This window comes from Equus caballus, chromosome 6 (genome assembly GCF_041296265.1).
Source record: "Equus caballus isolate H_3958 breed thoroughbred chromosome 6, TB-T2T, whole genome shotgun sequence".
NCBI lineage: Eukaryota > Metazoa > Chordata > Mammalia > Perissodactyla > Equidae > Equus > Equus caballus.
This window is the reverse complement of record NC_091689.1, coordinates 89,746,721-89,767,501: the sequence shown is the minus strand read 5'-3', so window position 1 is coordinate 89,767,501 and position 20,781 is coordinate 89,746,721. Positions and strand designations below refer to the sequence as shown.

General features: G+C 37.4%; 1 long non-coding RNA gene across 1 annotated transcript in view; it reads right to left on the bottom strand.

Moving 5' to 3' along the window:
• The window catches only part of LOC138924703 (uncharacterized), a 33,767-nt gene extending 13,549 nt beyond the window's left edge, over nucleotides 1-20,218 (bottom strand). Inside the window, exon 1 of the long non-coding RNA XR_011439798.1 lies at nucleotides 19,907-20,218. This is a non-coding gene — a long non-coding RNA (uncharacterized lncRNA). The remainder of the gene's footprint in view (nucleotides 1-19,906) is intronic.
• Nucleotides 20,219-20,781: the final 563 nt, after the last annotated feature.

Sequence of the window (20,781 nt, the reverse complement as noted above, 5' to 3'; positions counted from 1 at the left end):
TTTGAATACTTCCAGTGCCATCTATTGGCTGTGAAACGTGTTGTTTCAATGCTAAGCCAAAACACACCAATGACTATTAAGGAAGGAGGAAGACATTTCACACATTCACGATAAAAACACATCCAATTGGGTGTTTGAAAGGTTGTAAACATCACAGTCTGCCTCAAGATTCTTATATGTATCATTTCAAATCAGAGAATTTATTTGATGTATAATAAGAAGGAGTAAACAGATACGAATATTTTAAGTATAAAATCTAGACTCTCAAGGATCCAGTAGGTTATATTTAATACCAATCATAGAATATTTTACTTATGTTTCAGACAAAAGAAAACTAATGACTCTTCTTTATATAATGAATAATTTTCTAAAAATCTTGTAGCTTTTACAAACTCAATGTTCATCTTCTTTTTGTAATTGTAGGCATAAAGGAAGCTATTTTGTGTCACAAAAATGGCTCAATTAACAGCATTTTCTCTTTGTGCAAGGATCAAAAATGAATAGAGAAAAGATTGTGCAGTAGATTTTTAAAGACGTCTTTTCTAAAACTCCCTTTTTACATGTGTATTATAATTTCTGAGTTAGATAATTTGAACATTCAAATTAAAGGGCATGCAATTAATCAGTTTCAGGTGAAATTGTTTTCTCTCATTCAATTTTGCTCGCACAGCTAATTGAATAATGAAGAGTTAAGTGGAGGAAAAAGGAAGCTACCCTTTTAAAATTTGGCTCTCTCTTCCTGCTTCTCATAGTGAGTACATTCTTACATTTACCATCTATAAAAGTCCTCACTGAGAGAGAGAGGGAGAAAGTGGGGAGAGGAGGAGAGAGAAATATTGGGACAAATTGGTAGTCTTGATGTACTTGAAAACATACTTTTCTCATGGTATAGTGAGTTATTAAATTCTCTTACTTTTTGATCTCCAATCCACCTCACTTTGGGTTTATAAAGCTGTCTGTAGTTTTTAACGTTATATCTTTATATAACACTTCACTGTAACGCACATTTTTCACGTTTCTGCCATATTATTTCATTGTTGACTACTTATTACAAAACTTTATAAGGTATTACAGTGAGGTGAAATACACATTTGAAGTCATATATAAAAGAGAAATTTAATGTTTACTTTTCCAAAATGTGAGCTGTTGTTAGTTTTCTCAGTCAATATTTTGTATTTCTATGGTGACACTTCTGTTTTACCAAAGAAATAACAAAGTCATCACAGCATCCAAAGGATTTCGTGATAGCACTTCTGTAGATCCAAGTCTATTTGGAAACAGAGCCCAATTTTCCAATATTTCTTCTATTCAAATAATTGCTTTCACATATGGAAGACAGACAAAACAGTACTTTCCACTGTCAACGCCGCCCATTTCTTCGGGAGTGTTAGCTAGGCAACGAAACAAACAAAAATGACTGTAAAAAGTGTATAGGCACTTGGCTCTTGTCTATAATTTAGAAACATTATGACTGATTCTCATTCTCTGTTTCTTTCCAAGAATATCTCTTTTGCAAACAGGGTCTTTTTGATTTTACAAAGTATTCCATATTCAGAACGTATGGATAAAATTGTGCCACTCTGTGCTTGAAAATAAACAGAACACATGAAATCAAACCCCAGAACAAACACACAAGAGAAGATGCCTTTCCTGTCTTAAAATCTGCTTTCTTCTAAATGACTTTGTTAGTCATGGCTTATATTGGCTCTCAAATGTGGTCAGTCTCCAGAGAATTGGTTTACTGCCTGGTAAGATCATGACATCCTTAAAGGTGAACCTCAGAATTTGAGATGATTCAGGAAAGTCCAGGAACTTGCCTGCATTTGGCCCATTAAAAATTAATACAGCTCAGAATATAAAGGGCTTTCTCCTCAATGCATTGCTATTTACGTTGTTATTTGTATACACATCCTGACAAGGAACCAACTACGAATGCTGGGATCAATTTATATACGAAAACTAAGAGAGATGAAAAGGGAGAATCTAGTTGAGTTAATTTTTGTACAAATGAGAATGAAGTCACCTGTGCAAGCGTGCATGCATTTCACAGTTCCCAGCACAGATCTGCTCAGTAGTTTACATCAATGTCTCTGCATTTTCTGGCTCAGCAGAAATCCTATCGAAGGCCCAGCTCTGTATTGCCTGCAGGGAACCAAATAGCTGCAGCCACACTAACTTTGTTCCCTCTGTCAATCAATGATTAAGGATCTGAGCTCTGGAAGCAGGTTGCTTAGCTTTAAATCCCTACTCTGACACTTATCTCCTGGATAAACTTGGGCAAATTACATAAATCCTCTGAGCCTCAGTTTCTTTATGTGTAAAAGAAAGATAATACCTTCCAGCACTGTGGAAAGATCAGGTATGACGGTACCTCTGAAGAGCTGGTTATCGGGCCTAACTACACAGAGGACATAGTTAATAAATTTTAGCCATTATTGCTATGTGAGATTCAAGCTTATTTTGTTTTTTTAAAAAAAGAAACTGATTTATTTTAAGGAGAGAAAAGAGTGGGACACAATCAAACAACTGGATCCCAACCCGCCTAAAGCTTTCAGTTCAGCTTTGTGACTTTTAATTGAGAAAGACACAAATTCATTTGTATTTTGGCTCCTCACTACAGCACGATGAGCGGTGCAGTTATGAACAGAGCTGGCATCATCAGACTTCTACCCAGCACCCCACGCAGTCAGCATAAAGATGTTTACTGAATACACAGGTGTCCAGTGTCATAGGAACCTTTGAAATCCATGCTTTTCCTCTCCAGGCAGCCCTGTAGGCACCAGTATGGCCCCTATACCCGCAGCCGTGAAGAACACCCCTGACAACACCGAGGGCATCTCTCCGGATGACCGTCTTCTGTCAAGACTCATACTCCAAGGTCAACCCCTCGTGCTGACCATCAGATTCCAGTGCACACAGAACATGGATAGTGAAGAAGTTATTTTAAAAATATCTTTGAATGGCAAAAATAGAGAGACAAGAATTGAGAGAAAGAGATGGAGAAAGAGAATGGGTGGATGGGCATTCAGAGAGAGAAAGTCTGAAATTCAGAGTCAGAAGGTGAGAGAGTGACAGAGAAAATAAGAGTCATAGCCACAAGATAGCCAGGGCACCAGAGGAAAGGAAAGAAGAGAAGAAACAGTGGAGGAGGGAGCCAGGGAAGACGGTGGGGTGAGGGCGCTGTGGAGAAGCTTATCCTGAAACCACCTGGAGCCACAGAGACAGCACATTTATTTCTGCCTAGCAACACTCTCCCTTCTATGCTTAGCTCTGCTTTTGTGCCAGGCTTAGTTTTAAATGTTTTCTTTAAGTTCTGTAATCTTTACAGTAACTGTATGAGGTGGGTAGATACTATTAGAATTACCATTTTTATAGTTGAGAAACCTTAGGTGCAGAACTAATGAGCAACTGGAAAAAACACACACTGTGTTTCCTTTTTCCTTACAGGTAATCAGGTAATCACTTTTGATAACCCACAAGAGGTTTTATGGTCTTGAAGGAACCCCAACCTCTCCCATTGAAGCCCCTCCTTGACTATTAAACTATGCAGTCAGTGCATCACAGAAAAGCAAATTCCCCAGTTCTGGTATTTTATAGTGGGATCAATTACTTGGACTCAATTAATCAATTAATTGGCCTCATCTTATTTATAAAGATAAAGCCATTGGATATCTGAAATGTTTTTAAGAGTACTGAAATTAACTTCATTCTAGCTATTTCAATTAAGGGACATGAAATGTAGTGTGTATATGATTGAAATATTTTAAAATATTGTTTTTCTAAGGAATATTTTAAAATTTAAGGCTTTCCTTATTTTAGGCGAAGCTCATCCTTCCAATAGTCACTATATGTGGCTAAATTAAGCATTATACCTACCATTAGTAATTAATGATCAAGTGAAAAGTGAAAAAAACAAAGATCCAAAGTTGAAAACTTAACCATTTTGGAACTGAAGTTTTGAGAAGAATATTTTCAATGCTTTTCCATTATATAGTGTTTTAATAGTATTCAGAATTTGGGAAATAAGTTTTTCAATTTCTTTTAAGTTAATTTCCACAATACTGCTTTGAAGAAATTAGGTGTTACACATTGTGTAATTACCATTAGGTACCAGATGAATATTTTTAAACACATTTTATGTACGATGGTCTCAAATTGGTTACTATTAAAAGATAACAAAATTAAAGTTCATGTACTAAGCTCTCAGCTAAGAGATTATATTGTCAACTTGAGACTATAGTGTAATGATTGGTATATAGATTTTTAGGATAAACAATCTCGTGATATGAAAATAGAATAAACTTGAACCTAAAACTTTAGCACACTAAGAATTTCCTTGAGTGTGGTTTTAGCTCTGGGACACTGAAGCAAACTTACAAAATGTTTTTGAGAGTAAAAATTATACATATTTGACTTGGCAAATTTATGACTAATTAATAATAGGAAAAGGAAAGAATGGTGAAGAAAAAAGAGAAGAAGGGGCAGAGGAAGAGGAGAAAAAGGAGGAAGAATTACTTTTAGGTTACAGAGCATTTTTAAAATACGTTACCTCATAGAAATCCTGTGAAATATTATTATTTGTGTTTTACAGATAAGGAAACTGAGGCTCAAATTTTAAATGAGTTACCTAAGGTCACATGAATGTAACTGGAACAACTTGAAATCGATATCATAGGATACTATTATTTTCGGTGTCTCTTAAGATACTTCTGTGTGTGTCTTTGATAATTACTTCAGCATCAACGAAAAATCATTCTGCCATATGCTCGGAAATGAAATAAAAATAATGTCTATTTCCAACAGCTCATGCTTTATAACCATTTTATAACATTTAGAAAGTTTAAGTAGAAACCTTTTCTCTTGGGCTGTAATCAAATGATTTATGATAATGTCCTTAGCAAAAAGACGCATCATTATTGTGATTAATCTCATCTGGTGACAGTACCATTGCACAACTAAATCAGCACTCTAGAAAGAAACGAAATCAGGAACTCCATTTAGCAGATTTGGTGACGACGCCTGTTCAAATATTGCAAAATTCGTGTTAAATCACCTCCGTGTGGCATTAACTCTGTTCATTGCCTGCTGAAGACCTCAGTCTAAAAAAACCAGTGATTTTCCATTTTTATTGTGCACATGTGTTTAGACCTGTCAGCTACTTGAGATAAAACTGGTATTTGAGAGAAAACCACTCTTCTCAGTGCCGTTCTTCAAACCATGTTTTTGGCCTACGATTTTCAGGTGAGCTCTTCTTTTCCTATTTGGAAAACATATTTTCCAGCAAACATGGTCTCATAATATTCTCCAGAACTCCTGATCCCGGTCCTTAGATGAGGCAGTGTTGCTAAATTTTGGGTTTCCTATTTCTACTCTTGATCTATTATATACCAATAAACTTGGTTTTATAGCATCATCTCATTTACTGATTTAAAATTCAAGTTGGAGTTCCATGAAATGTTTAATTCTTCTGTTTCAAGAAGACCAAAAAGCTATCTCATTTCAAATAAACAGTGAACTTTAATGCTCCCATCTTTGTATGTTCTGTCCTGTGGATAATATTCCTTCCTCTCCATGACACATCGGCACATTTCCGTTCCCCACTGAATGTAAGTATAGCTGTTTGTACATCCACCATCCTCATTGGAAGGCAAGCTCAGGGACACAGGGACCTAAATGATTAATGATATTTATAATGGTTAATGGCTAAAACAGGAATGCTTACTTTGCTATGCACTTTACTTATATTACAGCATTTAATCCTTGCAGCAATTCATGAAACAGATTCTATCATTATTCTCACTTTAGAAATGAGCAAACTGAAACAACTGAGAAAGGTTAAGTCACACAATCTTTCACACAGTTAGTATAGTGATGAGGCTGGAACTCAATCCCCAACAGCCTGACTTGAGGGCCAACGCCTTAAAGCCCTGAGAGTCCCACAGCTCTGTTTGGTTTGCGAGAGCTTTGGCATCAAAGAGTTAATGCTTCTTAATTACCAAGACTGTCTGCAACTTTCATCAGTTACAGCTGATATAGAATTACATTGCCATTCGATATGTTTTATTTATCACATGGGATGGTTAATTTTATGTTTCATTTTGGCTGGGCCAAGAGACACCCAGACAGCTGGTAAAACATTATTTCTCGGTGTGTCTGTGAGGGTGTTTCTGAACGAGATTAGCATTTGAATCAGTAGAGCGAGTAAAGGTCTCCCTCACCAGTGAGGTCGGGCATCAGCCAATCCATTGAGGGCCCAAATAGAACACAAAGGCGGTGGAATGGTGAGCTCTGTCTTCCTGACTTGGAACATCTGTCTTCTCCTGCTCTCAGACATCGTTGCTCCTGGTTCTCAAGCCTTCGTGCGGCGAGGCTTGTAACAGCAGGTCTCCCCGCTCCCCACCTCCCAGTCCTCAGGCTTTCAGCTCCCCTGGTTCTTAGGTCTTTGGACTCAGACTGAATTATCCCACAGGCTTCCCTGGGTCTCCAGCTTGCCGATGGCAGTTTGTGGGACTTCCTGGCCTCCACAAACTGCATAAGCCAATTCCCACAATAAATCTCCTTTTACAGATATCTATATATAGCCTATTGGTTCTGTTTCTCCGGAGAACTCTGACTAATATATCATGGTTTGTGTGTTTGTTTTCTTTTCAGTAAATAAGAACCTTTCATTATCCATGCTCAGAGATGAGTGGACTGATTAAGATATTCCAGAACTGCAGATGATCCAGTGTAACTTTATTTTTTTTATTTATTTATTTTTGCTTAAAGATTAGCACCTGAGCTAACAACTGTGGCCAATCTTTTTTTTTTTTTTTTCCTGCTTTATCTCCCCAAATCCCCCCTGATATTTAGTTGTATATCTTAGTTGCAGGTCCTTCTAGTTGTGGCATATGGGACACCACCTCAATGTGGCCTGATGAGCGGTGCCATGTCCGTGCCCAGGATCCAATCCAGAGAAACCCTGGGCCACCACAGCGGAGCGCACAAACTTAACCACTCGGCCACGGGGCTGGCCCAATCCAAAATGCTTTTATATTTGGCATACTTTTTAAATATTATGCATCAGAATTGATTTCTAAAATGTTTTTAAGACTAAGGTTTACATGCATAGTGACTGGGCCTCGCTTTCTCATCATGAATCCTCAGCAACTAGCACAGAAGCTAGATCATAACAAGTGCTGAGAAAATTTTGAGTTTCATGGCTAATTATTGCTATTGACATTAGATTGTTTTTCTCTAAAAACAAGGCACAGTGAGTAGTGTGAAAGATACATTGGGATTGTAAAAGATTTGTAACAAAAAAGGATCAATTGAGACAAATGTGTTCACCTAAAGAGATGAATCAAGAATTCATTTTTCTATCCTTTCCACTCCAACCAAATTTGAGATGCTCATATATGTTGTTTCAATGCATTAAAAATACCTGGAGCTAGCACCGTGGTGTAGTGGTTAAGTTCCCATGCTCCGCTTGTCAGCCTGGGGTTTGCGGGTTTTAATCCCAGGCATGGACTGGTACAACATTCATTAAGCCACGCTGGGGTGGCGTCCCACATACAAAGTAGAGGTAGACTGGCACAGACGTTAGTTCAGGGACAGTCTTCCTCAAGCAAAAAGAGGAGGATTTGCAACAGATGTTAGCTCGAAGCCAATCTTCCTCACCAAAAAAAAAAAAAAAAGAAAGAAAGAAAAATTATTTAAAAAAACCTCTATGCTGGATCATAAATAGAGGCTGTAAAATTAGAAGTAGAAAATATAATAATAGTGTGCTTCATAGAAGTTAAATGTGGTCTTAGGAGAGGGTGAAAGATTATCATCCAAAATACTATTTAGCCCTGTTTTGATAGTTATCTTCTTAATTAACTCAGCTTTTCAAAATTAGTGTAAATAAATGTTTAGCAGATCAACATGTACTAACCCCAAAATAGAACGAGAAGTATTTTGGAAACGGCACTGAACTTTCTTTGATCCTGAGGCCCTCTCCCATATGGACAGTGGGCTGTGAAGCATCCACCGATCCAAGAGGTAGTGATCACAGGAGAATAGGCATGAAATTCATGCTGAGATATAAAATGCAATGTTTTGGAAGATTGCCTGATCTATTTTTTTTTCCCCAAGTCCAGAGTAGTTTTAAACATAACAGGTAACTCCTTAGGTTGCAACAAAAATGGGTAAGACTAAGAGAGCTATAGAGTTAGACACTGCCAGTGGTCTCTGAGATGACCTAGGCCCAGCTTCTTACCCACAGTAGTGATCACCGAAACCTCAGAGGAGCTGGAGATCTGAGAGTGGAGATCACACACATATTTCTGAGCCAATTACCAGTTTAGCATCTCATGGGAACTAAGAGTTTATCAGATGGAAAGAGGGCAGTGCATCTTTTCATGCAGAAAACAGTATGCACACAGGCAAGGAGACTTTGCATCCCCCTTTCTCTGTCATCACGGTCGGGTGCCCACATCCTCATGAATTGCTTAACCAGTCAAGACCTGCCTCCCCAGACCACATACAATGGACAAACGTAAGTTTTGCAACAATAGCAGAGTATAGTTGGCTTACCTTTCTACCCTTTTTAGAGTCTTCCTAACATATCCTTCCTGCATATCCATGATCAAATTAGTTGAAATTGATAAATAAATTCAAATTAGTTGAATTGATTTGATCAGGTTACTAGGTAGAACATCAATTCAAAACATAGTCTCATTAATTGCATTGCTATGGAGCTAAACCAGCCTGATCCTACTTTCATCTCTGAAAGATGGTATTTGATCAGTTCAACTGGAAAATGTTGTATAGTTGGAAAAAGTTTTCCAATTCACACACACACACACACACACAAAATGCACTCATAAATCCTTGCTATAGAGAAGCTACTAAAGATTGAAAAATATCATGGTTGCGATATATAAAAATGAGCTTCCAAGCAACTTTGAAGAAGACTAAAAGTAAAATTAATTTTAGAATAAATGAAAAAATTCAGCATGAAATAGTTTCTGAGTAAATAAAGTCAAATAGATTTATAAAAGAAGATACCCTACAAGGTAAATTTATACAATGTGAAAATGTCATTTTATATTACATGAGAAAAATCTCTTTCCTTTCACCTCGAGTTGTTTCTCAAATGCACGAGGACTATATTACCAGCTGGCCTTTGAGAGAAGGTCCCTTGTTTCCTTGTTGCAGTGGCAGGCTGTTCTTCTGATGAGTATATATCTACAGGCTATTCTCCTGACACGTTATTTGATAGATTGTCCACTTTATCCTAAAGAAAACTGGGGCTAGACTTAGTGTAAAAATACTAGGATATCCTTATTTCAAATGACACTTGAGGAACGGAAAATGATAAAATGAAAACTGTTAGCAATAGTGCCATCTTCATTCAGCATCACTACGGCCTTCTGCAGCCTGTTTAAACTTCACATTTATCTAACTGGAAAAATGGGCAATTGTAGCATCATGAGCAAGACGGAAGGCCTATAGCTCTTTCTCTTCCATGCTATGTGATCTTGGACACATTCCTTAATTTTTCTAAACCTCAATAACGTCATTTGTAAAATGGGCAATAAGGGAATTACCAACTTCCTAAAGTTGTTTTGAAGACTAAATGAAATAATGCCTTTAGAGCATTCAACAGAGTTCTTGGCACTTCTTAATCACTTCATAAATATTAGACACTATTACTTAATAATTTTGTATTTTTCTTTGTGAATAACTTATTTTCCAAATTGTAGGAGATTTGCAAGATATTTGACATTTTAAACTATATATATTTTTTATTTTAAAAATTTATCTGCTATAGACAAAATTGTATTATTTCATAAGTTGTTTCCTGTAGATGCAGTTGTAAAACATAAACATTGATCTTAAACATGCTAATATGTTTGCTAAGTGACTAGGACACAATGACAAAAAGAGATCAATGACAAAGTGGATTGGAAATCAGTATGATATGACACAAATTGAAAGAAGGGATACATTTGCGTATTTTCTTTTTCGGATATGTCAGCCACAAAATATCTTAAAGAGAAGAAGAGTGACAGAGCACATGTTAGAAGGAAGGAGTTGAATGACAGAGAACAAAGAAAATGTTCAGTTAATTCCAGAATGGAGATGAGGTCAAGAGAGTAGTCAGAAGTCCAGGGAATGAAATGGTGGTTGACTTTGAAGAATAAAATTCTGAGCTGAGAAAATTAGGAATATAGGATACTATTCCTAAAAATCCAACAACAACAAAAGACTAAAATTTTCATCTTACTGACAATATCTCTGAAAGAAAGAACAATCTAGGTGCTACTAAAATTGGAAGTAGAGAAGGAACTTGAAGATAAAGCAGCAAACACTTGCAAATTACTAAAATCAATGAATAACTCTTTAATTGATTCATTCATGTATGATGAATGCATTTATTTTATTTACTGGGGCCTTATGATTGAAATGCAAATGTTAGACTTGAAAAGAAACACTAGTCTAATTCAATATCCAGCTCTTAAATCCTATTTTAAAAGAGGTGCATTAAATAAAGACAAGCTGAACTTAGAAACATAGTGACTTAAAAATGTGCAGATTCTCCAAATGTGTACAAAATGTCCCTGTCTTTTCCAGTAGGTGGCAGCCATCCGTCTGAAAACCAGAGTCTTTAGGAGAATCTCAGTAGCGCCAGTCTATGCTTAGCCATCCCTTCTCCATGAGAGGGTCTTACTCTTCAGTGACGTTAAAGGATGCTTCCATATGTCTCCCTCTTCTGGTCTTCTGTATTCCAGCATTGTATAATTCAGGCAAGATTGCGGTCAGAGAAAATAACCTTGCATACCTTCCTCTATTCACAGCTCACTTAGTGGCTATCCATAAAAATATTGGTTATCTTCCAAATGCAAGACATTTAATTTGGTGCTAGAGAGAGAAGTATGAACTAACAATGTCCCAATACTGAAGGAATTGGAAGGAAATTATGGACTAACTCAGCATTCAGTGTTGGAATCCTGTTCTAAAAGAAGTACCTTAAATAAAGGTAAGCTACCACAAGTATTTTGTTGGGGCAAACAAAGCCAACAATTTCAATCACTGTGATAGTCATATAATTGAAATATGAACAGAGTTATGGTAGGACAAAAGAAGGAAAGATTAAATCAGCCTCAAAGAGTTAGGGAAGGCTTCCCATAAGAGATGATATTTGAGTTAAATCTGGAATGTGGAAAGGTGAGTTCAGGCATGAATTGGTTGAAGGAAGAGAGAAAAATCTCCTAAGAAGCAGGTGTAGAAATTACAAAGACGCAGCACATGAGGAAGTTGGTGTTGTGGGTTACAGTCTTGCAGAGATCCGCCAGTGACTGGAAATGTGTCTGCACTTCAGGAGAGATTCAAGATTAAAATTTGGAGAAGTCCAGCCCATAGTATAGTGATAAAGAGTTCAGCAAGTGCTGAGGATGGAACACTAGTTGTTTTTTTCCTTTTGTGAAGAGGATTGGCCCTGAGTTAACGTCTGTTGCCAATCCTCCTCTTTTTGCTTGAGGAAGACTGTCACTGAGCTAACATCTGTGCCAATCTTCCTCCATTTTATGTGGGATGCCACCACAGCATGGCTCGACAAGTGGTGCCAGGTCCACACCTGGGATCAGAACCTGTGAATCCCGGACCACCAAAGCAGAGTACATGAACTTAACCACTATGCCATCAGGCCAGCCCCTAAACACTGGTTTTTAATGGGTAAAAAGAGGCAGAATATTGACCACGGGAAAAAAGAAGCATTTGAAGAGCTAGGAGAATTATAAGAATAATGTGTTTCTGTAAGCAAGGGAGAAAAGAATTTCAAGAAGGAAGTGGTAGCTAAAGGAGACAAAATCTGCAGAAAGGTCACAAGGTTAAAACAAAAGTATGTCCATTTTGGTTTTGAAACTGCGAAACAACAAAATTATTTGAGTGGATAATGGAAATCCAAACCATATTATTGCTGGTTGAGAAAAAAAATCAAAAAGTGAAGATGCAAGCATGAATTATTCTTGTCAGAAGTGACAAAGAGTCTCCAAACTCTAAGAGCATGAGTTCCAGCAGCTTAAGACCTCGTCCCTAGGATGACTCCCGCCCCTTTAAAATGCCTGCCTGGGAAAGCTCCAGGCTGCCCGAAGAATTTGTTGTTTGTTACAGTCAACGCCTGGAGACAGGGCCGCTGTCTCCCAGTCTCTGTGGGAGGAGAGGGGCCCACCTTGATCAGCATCAGTGGCAGCTCTATCTGGTGCAGTAAGATGATGAAAATAAATAAATTTGTAAAGAGTAAAAAGGAAGAAGCAAAACTCCTGTATTTTTTAGAATGACTTGGTTATACTTAGAAAAAGCGTACTTTTCTTAGAAAGAGCCAAACCTATAGAATTAATAAGGTAATTTCACAATGTTACTAGATATAAGGTCAATATATAAAAATCAAATGTATTTTAGATACTAGACGCAAATAATTTGAAAATTAAATTTAAAAACCAATGTTATTTATAAGACATCAAAGACGTCAAAAACGTCGGAATGACTTTAACAAAGATGTGCATGACCTCAACCAGAAACCTACATGTTATTGCTGACAGAAACCAAAGAAGATGTAAATAAATGTAAAAAGGACCACATTCATATATTAGTAAACTCGAGGGATTAAAAATGTCAGCTCTCTCTAACTTGATATATATTCTTTGTAATACATGTGAAATTGAAAAGCTGATTATAAAATTTATATAGAAATCAAGAGACCTAAAATACCCAAAGAAATTTTGAAGAACAGCAACGTCAGAGGATTATATTACCAGGTATCAAAAATTATTATAAAGCTAAAGTAGTAAAGGCAGGGTGGTACTGATTCAAAGATAAGCAAATATATTCATGGAACAAGAACAGAGTTTCCAGAGCCAGGCCAAGTGTACATGTTCACCTGATACACATCAAGGGCATCAGTGTAATTCAGTAGCATAAGGCTCATCTTTCCAATAAATGGCTTTCGGATACCCATTTATTGGATCAATGGAATGTCCATATTGAAAACTAAATCATGACTTCTACTTCATGGCACACATAAAGCAGTTCCAAAGATATCACAGACTTAAATGAGAAAGGTAAAACAATACTTCTTCTGGATATATCTTTATGATGTGGGGTAGATGATTTCTTAAATGGGACACAAAAGCACTATCCATAAACGGAAAGGTTTATAAGCTGGATTTCAATCAAAATAAGAACTTTCCGTTTCTAAAAATACAAAATTAAGACCATAATAACGCAGGCTACCTATTGACAGAAGATATTCACAATACATGTATCTGATACAAACTCGATTCCAAAATATATTAAGAACTATTAGAAGAAAAACACTCCCAATCCAGATTTTTTTTAAATGAGCAAAAATCTTGAACAGGCACTTCATAAAGAGGATCCAGATACCAAAGAGAGGTCATCAGCCTAAAAGTCATCAGGGAAATGCAAATTAAAACCACACTGAATATCTTCTTTGGAGAAATCTCTGTTCAGATCTTTTACCCATTTTCTAACTGGATTGTTGGTTTTTTTGTTGAGCTGTATGAGTTCTTTGTATATTTTGGATATTAACCCCTTATCTGATATGTGGTTTGCAAATATCTTCTCCCAATTGTTAGGTTGTCTTTTCATTTTGTTGATGGTTTCCTTTGCTGTGCAGAAGCTTTTTAGTTTGATGTAGTCCCATTTGTTCATTTTTTCTTTTGTTTCCCTTGCCCGGTCAGACATGGGACTTGAAAATATGCTGTTCAGACCAATGTCATAGAGAGTACTGCCTATGTTTTCTTCTAGAAGTCTCATAGTTTCCGGTGTACAGATGGCCAACAGGCATATGAAAAGATGCTTAACATCATTAGCTATCAGGGAAATGCAAATCAAAACTACAGTGATGTATCACCTCACTCCAGTCAGAATGGCTATAATTAACAAGACAGGAAACGACGAATGTTGGAGAGGGTGTGGAAGGAAGGGAACCCTTGTTCACTGCTGGTGACAGTGCAAACTGGTGCAGCCACTATGGAAAGCAGTATGGAGTATCCTCAGGAAATTAAGGATAGATCTACCATATGATCCAGCTATTCCACTGCTGGGTATTTATCCAAAGAAGTTGAAAACACAAAGGCATAAAGATACTTGCACCCCTATGTTCATTGCGTCATTATACACAATAGCCAAGCCATGGAAGCAACCTAGGTGCCCATCAAGGGATGAATGGATAAAGAAGATGTGGTATTTATACACGATGGACTACTACTCAGCCATAAGAAATGATGAAATCCAGCCATTTGTGACAACATGGATGGACCTTGAGGGTATTATGCTGAGTGAAATAAGTCAGAGGGAGAAAGTCAAATACCATATGATCTCACTCATAAGTAGAAGATAAAAACGACAAGAAAAAAAAACCACATAGCATTGGAGATTGGACTGGTGGTTACCTTTGGGGAAGCGGGGCGGGGGGAGGGCAAAAGGGGTGATTAGGCTCACATGTGAGGGGATGCACTATAATTAGTGTTCGGGTGGTGAACATGATGCAATGTATACAGAATTCGAAATATAGTGTACATCCGAAAAAAATAAAAATTAAAAAAAATAAAATAAAATAAAAATAAAACCGCACTGAGGGGCCGGCCCTGTGGCTGAGTGACTGAGTTTGCAAGCTCTGCTTCAGCGGCCCAGGATTTTGCCGGTTCGGGTCCTGGGGAGGGACATGGTGCCGCTCATCAGGCCTTGCCGAGGCGGTGTCCCACGTGCCGCAGCTAGAAGGACCCATGACTAAAAATGTACAATTATGTACTGGGGGGCTTTGGGGAGAAGAAAGAAAAATAAAATCTTAAAAAAACAAAAACTCACAATGAGATATCATTATATTTCATCATTATATTTCATTTGAACAGATAAAGTGAAGAATTGATAACAGCAAGAAATGACAAGGATGTGGAACAATGGAACAATTAGAACTTTCATACAGTACTAGTAGGAGTAAAAATGTCACACTTTAAAAAGTTGTTTAGTAGTATGTACCAAAGCTAGACACACACACACACACACGATATATATATATGCCATAGAACTCTGAACCTCTGATTCTATTCTGAGTAGATTTACAAAAGAAATGAGTGAACATGTTCACTGAAAGACTATTAGAAGGTTCATGACCACATTACTCATAAAAGCCTCATGCTGAAAACAACAGCAGTGTCTGTGAACAGTAGGACAAACTAAACATGTAGTACCCACACAATGCACTTACACAGAGCAGTAAAAAAGCATGGACTTCTCTCACACGCCCTAACATAATTGCTTCACACAGACAGTGCTGAGCAAAGGAGACAGGCATGAGAATACACAATTTAAGATTTCACTGAAATTAAATTATAAAATTAAAAAGAAAGCAAAAACAGTCTATGGTGATAGAGGTCAGAATACTAGTTACCTTTGGGGGTGTTTATATGTTTGGGGGCTTGAGGAAGCCTGTGGAGTGCTGGAAATGCTGTTGATTACGTGAATATCTGTGTGTGCATATATAACATGTATGTACGATGCATATACATTTCCTGTATATAATGTGTTGATTACATGGGTATATATATGTTAAAACATCAAGTTGTACACCTATAATCAAGTTGATGCTTTGCTATATGTCATTGTATCTCAATAGAAAGGCAAATGATGGGAAATTAAAATAGATAAGATAGAAAATAATTAGAACAAGGCCCTCGAGGTGGCTGAAGAGGATGGGATTAAAAGCATGAGTGGAGGGTTTGCACTGGACAGGAAGAATGCTACCACTTTCTCTGAGATTTGATGGAAGGAGATAAGCATGAATGTGAATATTAATTTTGGGGGGATTTTGTTTTAAGTGAAAAGGAGTGGGACAGGTAAGGAATTCAAACTATTGAACAGAGAAAATCCATGGCCACAGGAGGTTACTGGCCTAGAATTAGTACCCTGTTCTTTAGGCTGGTAATAGTTACTATCGAAGGACAGAAGTCATATTATGCCCCAGCATTCTCATCAAGTATTTAAATTTCCATTTCATTTAATTTCAGTTTCTGACAGTTGTTCCTCAATTCATTTCCACCCTCAATTTTATGTCTTTAAGATTCAAGACTAGTCTAGAAAAAATACACCCACATAGAACATTTCAAAAAATGCTTCTCAGTGTCAGACCAACACCTCTCAATGCCACTTTGGCAGCTAACGTCAATCCTGTGACCTGTTCTGATGTATTTCTCTCAGTATTATCACAGTAAAGTGCTTTATATTAATCTACTGAAATGATAGGATCTCTATAATCATTTGCTTGGGACCTATAAAACGTAGAGAAATCTTCATTTAATTTGGAATTAAATAGCCATTTACAACATCCATTACAAAAAAGAAAAAAGCATCAGCTTATTTCCTCTTCACATGGTGGGCATTAAGGAAGCCAAGAATTTCCAAAACAGAGAAGTAATTTTCTCAGATTTAGAGGATGGGATGGCAGACCACCTGGATTGTCATATTGCAAATCCACGTGAATTGGCTCAGTGAAAGATCAGGGACATCTCTATTACAGGAACACCAGAGACACTGCCTTAGCTTTTCAGAAAAGCCAAATAGCCCCCTTTTCCCAGAGAATGCTTTGGAGAAAGTATTCAAAAATAAATTAGTCATAACTCCTCCTAGATATTCTTGATCTCGAACTTATAATGCCTGGTCAAAATCTAAAGCCAGAAAGTATGATTATTTGAATAGCCCAATTCTAGCCCAGATACAAAATATTTCTTCCCTAGATTTAGCAAGACAGAGTTATGATTTGACGTAAAGCTACTCACCTAGGACAAGGGTCATTTTCTGTATATGAAAGAGCAGATGTAGACAGGAGAGAAATCTCTCTCCATATCGAAGGGGTTTAGAGTCAACATTACACAATTACCTGTTTAGACAGTTTTTAGGGGCATTCCTTCTATCCCAAAAATACTCCAGTTTCTAAACAGTAAGGATGTTTATTTCTGGCTGTGATGATAATATATTCTCTGATCTCTCTGATCAGTAAAGCAAAGATTCAGATTTCCCCTAACATTTGCTCCTCCAGTTGATCTTCCAAATCTATCTGGAACTAGTAAGGAGGCTATTTCTGGAAGTCCGTAAAGTATGGAAGGGGAAGTATTACTGTAATAACCCGTGATTCAGAGGCCCAGAGACAACTGGGTGGTTCTAAGGCCCTTCAAAGACTTAATCAGATGGAAGCAACAATGGCTGGCTGCCCTACCAACTGCCAGGAAACACAACAGCAGGAAAAATTTTCTCTGGAGAATAACTGGCTTTTACTCATCTGTATAGAACTTGAAACTCAACCTCTGACATTTCAGAAAAATAGAGCTTAATACTAAAACTGCCTCAGTATGTTTTGTGCTGCAAACAGCACAAGGCAGTAGTAAGTGAAGGAGTAAGGATAAAGATTATGCTCAAAGGGAATGACCTACAGGTTAAATAAAATTTCCAGGAGTAGTTGCTGCACAAAGTCAGCAACCATCAGACAACAAAGAACCCCGTTCGAGCATGCCCTAGGCTTTTATCTCTACAATGGCTCCTGAGATCTGTATAGCTCTCTACAGATTACAAAACACTTCAAACACATTATAACAACTACCTCCCCTCCATCCCCAGACATCCTCCATTAGGAAAACCAAGGAGGAGAGTCGAAGGTAAACATAACTGTGGTTACCGAAGTCTTCTTTCTGGAAAGGCATTTTGCAATTTCTGTCACTCTCATTTTGTTGTTGAAAGGTGAGGAAAATTTTTCCAAGTTTCTTGAAATAGCATGGGTTCTTAGTTATGAATAACCTTGTCTCTTTGATTATCTATATTTTTAAATATCTAATTAGGGGTTTCTCAACTTTACCATTATTGACACTTTGGGTGGGATAATTTTTTGTTGTGGGAGGGTGTCCTTTGTTGTGGGAGGGTGCATTGTAGCATATTTAGCAGCATCTCTGTTCTCTACTCATTGGATGCCAGGAGCCACCACCACACCCAGTTGTAAAAGCCGCAAATGTTGGTAAATGTTGCCAAATGGATTGGAGACAGAGGGAGGGGCTGCTAATAAGGCCAGAGAATGTAACAGCTGCCGGGATTCAAATGAATTCTAGTATAAAAAAAAATCCACGTTATGTAAGAAAAATTTGAAAGAATGGTTACTTAAAAATCTGCTTACCACTCACCAGAGTATTCTTGATTCTTTTTTTCATTGCCAATATTCCTCTTTTTGCTTGAGGAAGATTGTCGCTGAGCTAATATCTATGCCAATCTTTCTCTGTTTTGTATGTGGGATGCTGCCACAGCATGGCTTGATGAGCAATGTGTAGGTCTGCTCCTGGGATCTGAACCTGGGAACCCCTGGCCACTGAAGCAGAGCGGGTGAACTCAACCACTGTGCCACCAGGCAGCCCCATATTGTTGATTCTTTTGAACATCAAGCAAATAGATAAGTTCCAATGTTTATTCCTCCATGGGGCCAAATATGTCTCTTTGTTACGTTTTGGAAGAATCTCTTCTAACCTTTTACATTGGCACACCTCTACGCTTGGGAGTTCATCTAGCCACAAGTTCTTTCCAAAGCTCAGATTTGGGTTTTTCACTCTTTCTACCCTCTTTCCTGTAGCCAAATAAGAAGACATAAAATCTGACTGTAGTTACCTTGCAGGGCACCCATGCTGAATCTGTCGATTCACATGGTTTTCTTCCTTCCTTTTCATGGAAATAGCAGCAGTATTTGCACAATCTCTTCCAAACTAATGATAAGAGACAGATGCTCTTTCCTCAGATCAATATATCTCAAGAGACTACTGGAAAATTGTAAAATAATCTCAAGTAGAAATAAAAATTCATCAAACACAAGTGAGACTAAAAATTTCCAGGATTAAAATATTTGACAGAATTTTACAAAGGAATTAATGCAAATGAGGTGTAAATAAATGTTACTGAAACTAATTTGAAGTATGGGGATCTGTTTTCAATCCTTGGATGATATCTGAACTTGGAAGAAAAACAAAATGTCGACTTGACCCTAACAGAAACTTGGCAATACAGATGAGATCATCTGGACAGATAAGGCTCCAGCAATTCAGAAACAATCAGAAATTCTAAATTGGGAGAAACTAAAATTAAGTCAAGAATTAGGCTAATTGAGAATGAGATGGGAAAGTGAGAAATGTTTTGGAGGTTCCTGTTTGATAAAAGCAAAAGAGGCATGTGAATTAAATGAACATGGAAAGTAACTTTCTTGAATAAAGCAGTTGCATCTGATGTATTAAAGAGTAGAGTTAATCTTTTAACTTGGAACCGGGTACTTTTTCATTTCCAGTGGATTTACAGTCCTGTTGCCCCGGCTTTCAGGTCCACTTGAGGAAAGCATCCTACGAAGTATCCAGCTTCTACGTTGTCTGCAAATTTTATATTCCCTTAAACACAAAGCCCTTGTAGTTTTAAAGCAGTTTTATTTTAATTAGAGCCTTAAACTCTGCAAACATTCATTTTATTGCTGTTCAGTGCCAAGTTTTGGCTTTCTGGAAGCATGACATAAAGAGCCAGAAAGAGAAGCAGCTGCCGAAAATTCCAGTTTGGAAGATGATAAATCCAAAGCAGAAAATGATTTTGCTTTAAAGATCAGGGCTTTCTGTTGGAAAACAGAAACAAAGAAATTTCTAGTTTGCTTCTCATCCTGTGGGAGTCAGGCTGTGCTAACGGACTATTTTATTTACTAACAAGATGGTTATAGCAATTGTCATGCATCAACCACCATTCTACACACTTACCACTACTAAACTTATTTCCACCTTGAAACAAGACAGTGAGGTTCATATCATTACAATTTCCATTTTATATACAAGGAAACCAGAGAGGTAAAGTTACTTACCCAAGACCCTCAGCTGACCAAACGTGAAGCCAGCTTTCAAATCCAGACATTCTGGCTTTGTAGTCTGTGCCCTTACATACTGTATCCTGCTGTTTGAATGAGGAAAAAGAAATTAATGGAAGCAGCTTGAATCTGGCATGAGGAGCCAGAGGATGAGGACATCCTGAGTGCTTAGACAGCCACAGGGATCAAACCCCAGAAATCAATTTTACTGTGAGAGCCAAGAGTGTGTGACCAGAACCTAAAAGGAGAGGAGAAGGTCAGGAATCAGGCTGGACAGGAAAATGAAATCGTAATAAAGTAGGAGAGTCCAGGGGAATGGGCAAGAAAGGATTTACTTATTGTGTTGACTCCTAGCCACTGTGTCATGAGTAGATTGGGTTAATTTAAAGTAACAAAGTAGAACTTGAGGACAATTTCTCCCTGTGCAATTCTCTCTTTTCCTTCCCTCAGTGGAAGGGCACAGGGAGGCTGGAGGACGACAGGAAAAATAGATGGAACATACCAACTTAACACGCTTCCTCTAACATTTTAAAAATTACTATTCGTTCTTTATACACTCTTCTCACTGGTGACTGCTTCCTTTTTTTCTAGGACTGTTCATTTGATAAAGGCAAATCTTGGTTCTGAGATATTGATATGTTTAGGATAGAAAGTGAAAAACAAATCAAGGTCCATGTAACATAGCCTTCTTATCACAAATAAGGTAAAGGAAAATGAATCCAAAAATCTCAGTCTTGTAATATGTTAAGTGAACAAAATTACCATCATCAGATAAATTATATTTGATACAAAAACCAACTGGGAGGTGAGGATCGAGAGCTGATTATACTATTCTCTCTATTTTTATATAACATTAAAAATTAAGAGATTAG